Genomic DNA, 6,073 nt, shown 5'->3' on the forward strand with positions numbered 1-6,073 from the left:
GGAATATTGCCACCCCATTTCCCTTTTGCATCTCTTTCCACACAGAGAGATGCTCCTTCTGAAGGTATTCCTCCAACATCAGCTTTTATCTTGAATCACAGACATCATGTCCTTCTCCAGCTCCCTTTTTTGGCTTGTTCTGCCAGCACTGGAGACCTCCTGATAGAGACTGTGGGACTATTTGAGTGCATCATTCTCTTTCTGGGAATTTATACTAGGCAGCTTGTAGAGACTATAAAGGTATGCATCAGGTGTGGGGGTTGCATCTCCAAGTTCTTCAGATACTCTGAGTTTTCTTAGCCTGTCAGATATTTATCCTGGATTATGTGGACAGTGATTTTAAGAAAAGACTGATTTCAGTTTTCTCATTTCCAAAATCTGTCAAAGAAATGATGAAGCCAAAATTCAGCTCCTGTATGTTCAATATATATATACACTTCTATTATTATGAATACATTGAACACATATATAGTTGAATATATTGACCAAATAGTAGCCGAATTAAACAAAGAAATTTTAGGTATCTTCATATATGTATGTACATGTATAATATGGCCATCAGCTCTTCTCCTGCATTCATCCTCATTCTTTCAGGAGCATAGATCCAATTGCACCAATACTTTCCCATGCTTTTCCTGTTCTTTCTCTCAGAATTTTTTTTCCTGGGAAAAATAAAAAACCATCTCTCCATTATTCTCCACCCTGCACAGGCACATTGCTTCTGTTCCTCTGTGTCACAGGCACTTTAAGCAGGCTGAAGATAAGATTTCCAGTTGTCCCAATATGGTAAACATATTCTGGGTTTCCTCATCAAAAGAACATATCGGGAAAAGATCCTTACTTATTTTTTCTTGTGGTATCTTTCATTTGGAATTGGGTAACACATTCATTCATAGGACAGTAAACTGGAATAAAGCCTACATTCTAATATGTTCCAAGTCTGGAACAAATAAATATACAACATCTCCCACACACACACTTCTGCTAGTTAGCATGTGGTAATTAACACTTGTTAAAATGACTAAAATTTCAAATGTGGACATGCTCCGTGAGAAAACCTCAGTGTGATTACACAGTGAGCCTTCTGTCAGAAGATAACAGGTATTTTTAGCAACCCCCGTCTCACTTTTGTATGAGTTTTGTCATATCCCAATCCAAAAAAAAAAAACATAATCAATTTTGGATTCTGGCAATCCTGGTTTTCAATCAGTCAGAACATCAGCATTTTCACATTCCAGAGGATTTTCACTTTGTTTTTTTCATCTCCATTTTACCAAGAGATGCTGAAACAAAACCATCCCAGATTCATGTGATGAAAAGGGCCTGGAAAGGGGTCGATGGCCAGCAGTAGGGAGATCAGCTGCTGAGATGTTGGGGGAAAACATTTTGTAGCAGCCATTTCCCTATTTCCTCATGTTGCATGTGGGTAGTAAAACACTTCACTGGGGACAGGAGAGAGGATCCTTTTGGTGATTTTACTCTTTTTGTATAGGTGGAAATAACTACCAAAATGCACAGGGGCAGAAGGGCAGGTTCAAATCTATGTGAAATAAATGTCACCACTGGTAGCGGTGTGTCTATGATATAGTTCAGGAATTTAGAAGACACCAGGAGAAATTTCCCCTTCCAAGTAGGTCCATTGTGGATAGCATTATAAATCAACAAACAAAAGGGATAAGGATGAGTTTTCTGTAGAGGACAGTGAAGCGACAAATAAGAAAGTGCAGCAGGTTTTTGGTCAGAAATTTTTTTGCATTTATTTGATTACCTTTAACTGAACCTGGAAAGCTTTGATGGGCAAACTGGCCTGACAAGGCATTTCAGGTTCTACACTGATGGCAAAAGGACAGCATAGCACTATTGGGAAAGATGGCAAGGAAACACAGAAAGGTGCTATAAAATTGAGAGTTAAATAGATTTTTGACCAGTGAGGCTGCCCTAGTACGGCAGATTTCAAGGCTCCATCTCAGCCTGAATGAGAGTTACTGCACTAGGACAGCAGCGAAACGAGACTGGCAATTATCACTGGCGCTTTTACAAGTCAGGAGCTTACAGGGCTCATGTGATACCAAGTGCTCGTTCTGCACTGAGCAGTTCTCCTGGAAGCCTTGGCTTTGTTTTCGCTTAGTCCTGAGAACAAAAAAGAAATGTTGCAAGGAAAGTGCAGAATGAATCCAAAAAGAATAATGGAATTGTGCTTGATTTGTTTAATTCTGAAATCAAGGTCACTTAGAAGTACTACAGCTTTTATTTGTTTTATTGGGTTTTTTTCTTAAGGATTTTTTTTTTTTTTTGCAACATCTTTCTTTTCATTTGACGGTTCTGTCATCCCAGAACTGTATAGGTTACTGATCCTTCCTGTATTCAAAGCTGTTATTAAGTGGAGTCTTTTAGATTTTAGAGAAATGATAATGGTTCCAAAGATGACAGAAAGTGGCAGCTGGTGACAAAAAACCCCCTTGATAAGACGACAACAGTAAATCAAACTACTGCCACTTTTTCGTTTCATGTTTGTTAATACCACCTCGCCTTTTGAAGTTTAAAGCAAGGTTCAAAAGAGCCAGGTGCTGAATCATAATATTAAAGCAAGTAAGGAGCTCCATGAAAGAGAGGAGATCTGAGAGGGGAAAGCAACAAACACGGCTTTCAACTGCCTTTTGTCGGCCTTTCTGCAGATGTCACCAGTTGTTATCCCCAGCAGAGGCTTCAAGCTTGTAGCAGTGCCTCTGGCTGATTCCAACTCAACGTTTCAAGTGTCAATCAAAAAGGAAGGACGCAGCTTAGGTCCTGGTCATTGTCCTGTGAAAAGAGCCAAGCATTTAACATTGATTTAGCTCCCTCAATATACAAAGATAGAGCCAGCTTTGTGCAGCAAAAGGGCCTTTGGCAAGGTTGCTTGTAGAGCAATTCCATCGCATCCGATGCTCCTTGGTTTAGCTGTCACACTGCAGTGTCTGGAGTCCTATGAAAAGTTATTCAGGAATGAGTGAGCAAATTAAAAAGAAATAACATGCTCTCCTAAATAGCAATGCAAGCTATAGAAAGTGCTTTTAGCGTCATATAGCCCTGAAAAGCATTTTTAATAAAAGTATTTTGTGTTTTTAAATGCCTTTTAACAAGGAGAATAAGATGTTTCAGACAAGAGGGGGCCCTTGTGAAACCCATCTCCATTGGATTGGATAAACAATTGTACCCACAGTGTCTTGGTCAAGGGCTTTCTTATTTTGTTTTCAAGCCACTTACATTCACTACTATCCATCCACATACTGCATTATCCTTCCATAAAGGGGTAAAAAATGCTCCCAAACCCAACAATGACAAAAAAGCCCAGCCTAAATGCCACAAATGCTCCCAATTCCAACCTTCCTATCCTTTCTCATGTCAAATTCCTGCTTGCATCTCTCATAATTTTCTTGAAAACTCTCATAATTTTCCGAGAACACCTTGGCAATTATTTCTTTCTCAGCCATTGCACTCCCCACCAGATCTCACAGGCACCACCAATGAGCCACACTGGAAACTTAACATAATCATGGAAATGACAAATCAGTCAGTGGCTGCACTTGGACCGTTTTGGCACTTAATGGTGGGCATTAGATTCTCACAGATGCGGTAGAAACCACATCTTTGTCCTTAAAAAAAAACAAAGTAAAACTGAGTGAAACACAATAAAGTATTCCTGTTATTTTAAAGAAAGTGAACATGGATAGGTTTACCCTTTGTACCTGGAAATGATGTTAAATTTGTGAGAAAAAAATAAATTACTGTCACTTTGCTTATAAGTGTGGTTCTACCTTATGGAGTTTCCAGCATTTTTTCATTCAAGTTTAGTGCACCAGTGGACTGACTGAGGAGTGGGCTGACCTGGTATCCCAGGGTCAACAGTCTTGGTCCGACAAAATTCTTGTGCTTGCAGCACAAGTTTAAAGATGGGGAAATGTTCCCCTTTTGCAGAATCAGCATTGCTACTATTTCCTGATTCGCACAATAACTATTTTTTCCCCAATATTCTCATCTTCATCTGTGCAGAAATACAGATTAAGAAAATGCTGAAGCTGTCATGAGAAATAGAACATTTCCACAATGGGGATAGTTTTTCAGAAACTTGTTTCCCTCCTTAAAGGCTAGTTTTCTGGTAATACCTTCCCAAATCAGAATCACATTGACCATTGTTACTTCTCATCTCCAGGGAAACAGTGCAATCCCTGAAACTAGCCATGCATGGTGATGGTTTTGCTAAATGTGGGACTGGGTTACTCCTGATGAACCTCCAAGGAGTCTCGTTCCTGCAGACCACTCACGCAGCTTGTGTTATCTGCAGTTTAGAAATACTCAAATAGAGGACCTCACAGGAATCGGGTGTATTTTTAAATCCATGTATCATTACAGACACACTCATTTCTGCATTCCCCTAAAGACATTTCTAACAGTCCCAATAGCCGGCACTCCAGCAGGCAGTTTAAGAAAGCATGAGAACTTAGTTCAGGGACTCACACACTTCTCTAAACTTTCATTGGGATTTTTAAACACAGTCAACTTGCTCTAGCTCACACCCTTTCTTTTGCACTCCCTCACAGAAAATACCTGTTAGCTTTGCAACAGTGTAACAGTGAGGGCAACGCACTTCTGCACGAGGCACTTGGTCCTACAAGCTTCTATTTTCCCTCAACCAGAAAGTGAGCCCCTCCCTCCATAGGCTTTCTCAAAGGAGCAAGGGAATGGGAGATGTTTGCTTCTCCATACTCCCTGTGTGCCAGCATGCTGTTCTTCTCCCAGTGCAGGGGCAGTATGTAGAGATGCTGTACACAGGGATGCTGTACACAGGGATGCTGTACACAGGGATGCTGTGTCCCCCTACCCTGGTGCTGGTGGAGTTTCTGCCTGGCCCCCTCAGTGCAGCAGAGTGCCTGTCTGTCCAGCAGCATGTGCCATATCAGGTGTCTGCCTGACATAATTTGTCCTTTTCCCAAGCATTAGGAAAAGCAGGAGACAGATAGTGACTTCTTGAGTGGTTGCACTGGTCATCCCAGAATATTCCACAGGTAGCCCAACAAACACTTTGGATTAGGGATCAACAAGATATCAGAGAACACAAATCAGCAATAAGCAAGAAAGCTCAAATTTTGGTTGCATTTTTCTAAAAGGCAACAACCTGCAGAATTTTTTTTTGTGCTACTAGTTAACAGTGACAGCAGTAATAATTTCAAAAGAGGATTTCATTGTCATCTTTAGAACTTCCTTGGAAAATAGTTCTAGGAGAGGGAAATCACATAAAAGTAGAAATGGAAGCATGTGCACATGGGTGGGGGGGTGGAGGATGTGAGAGTGTGTGTGCGCAAGAGGGAGAGAGGAAACCAAAGGCAAAAACAAGCATTATAAAGCAAAACTAGGAAATCAAGTGCTTCAGTAACCCCCCCGAAAAAAGCACTAAAGGTCAAATTTTTTTACCAGCTTGCCAGCATGAGAAACACACAGTTAAGGTATGGAGACAGTTTTACCATTTCATCACAGTAAAATAATGAGTAAGAAAACAAGGGTTAAAAAAATGAAGCAAGTGTCAGCTTGAACTAAGTTTTGGTCATGATCACCAAAATGTATCACTCACAACTGTGAGGTAATACAGCTAGGGAAACAGGGTACAATTATCATTTGATATTGGTAGGCTAATCTATCCAGGATATTTTTTTATCCTTGCAGTCCTTGGCTTCCAGTGTATGCTTCTCATTGTGGTTTCCCGGTAGCACATCTCTCTTCCTTGCAGTTCTGGGCCAAAATCAGGGTTAGATTATGCAAATACAGCTTCCCTGAGGGTGCCAGATAGCCCTGGTCTGCTCAAGGACAAGATCTGATGGACCACAGCAGGTGAATGGCTAGTGAAGGCCTGGTGATACACTCCTGAAAACACCTTTGTTTAACCATTCTTGACCCTTCAGGAACCAAAAAATCTCTTCAACAGCGTTGCTGCCTTGTTTGCTATTTTGCCATGTGACCAAGCTTTTATTTCACTCCCCACCCACAATAGCTCATTTCTCTTATGCCTCCTCAACCTGTTCACTCCCAGCCCTCCTTTTCT

Source organism: Lepidothrix coronata, unplaced genomic scaffold, assembly GCF_001604755.1.
Source record: "Lepidothrix coronata isolate B3197 unplaced genomic scaffold, Lepidothrix_coronata-1.0 Scaffold33, whole genome shotgun sequence".
NCBI lineage: Eukaryota > Metazoa > Chordata > Aves > Passeriformes > Pipridae > Lepidothrix > Lepidothrix coronata.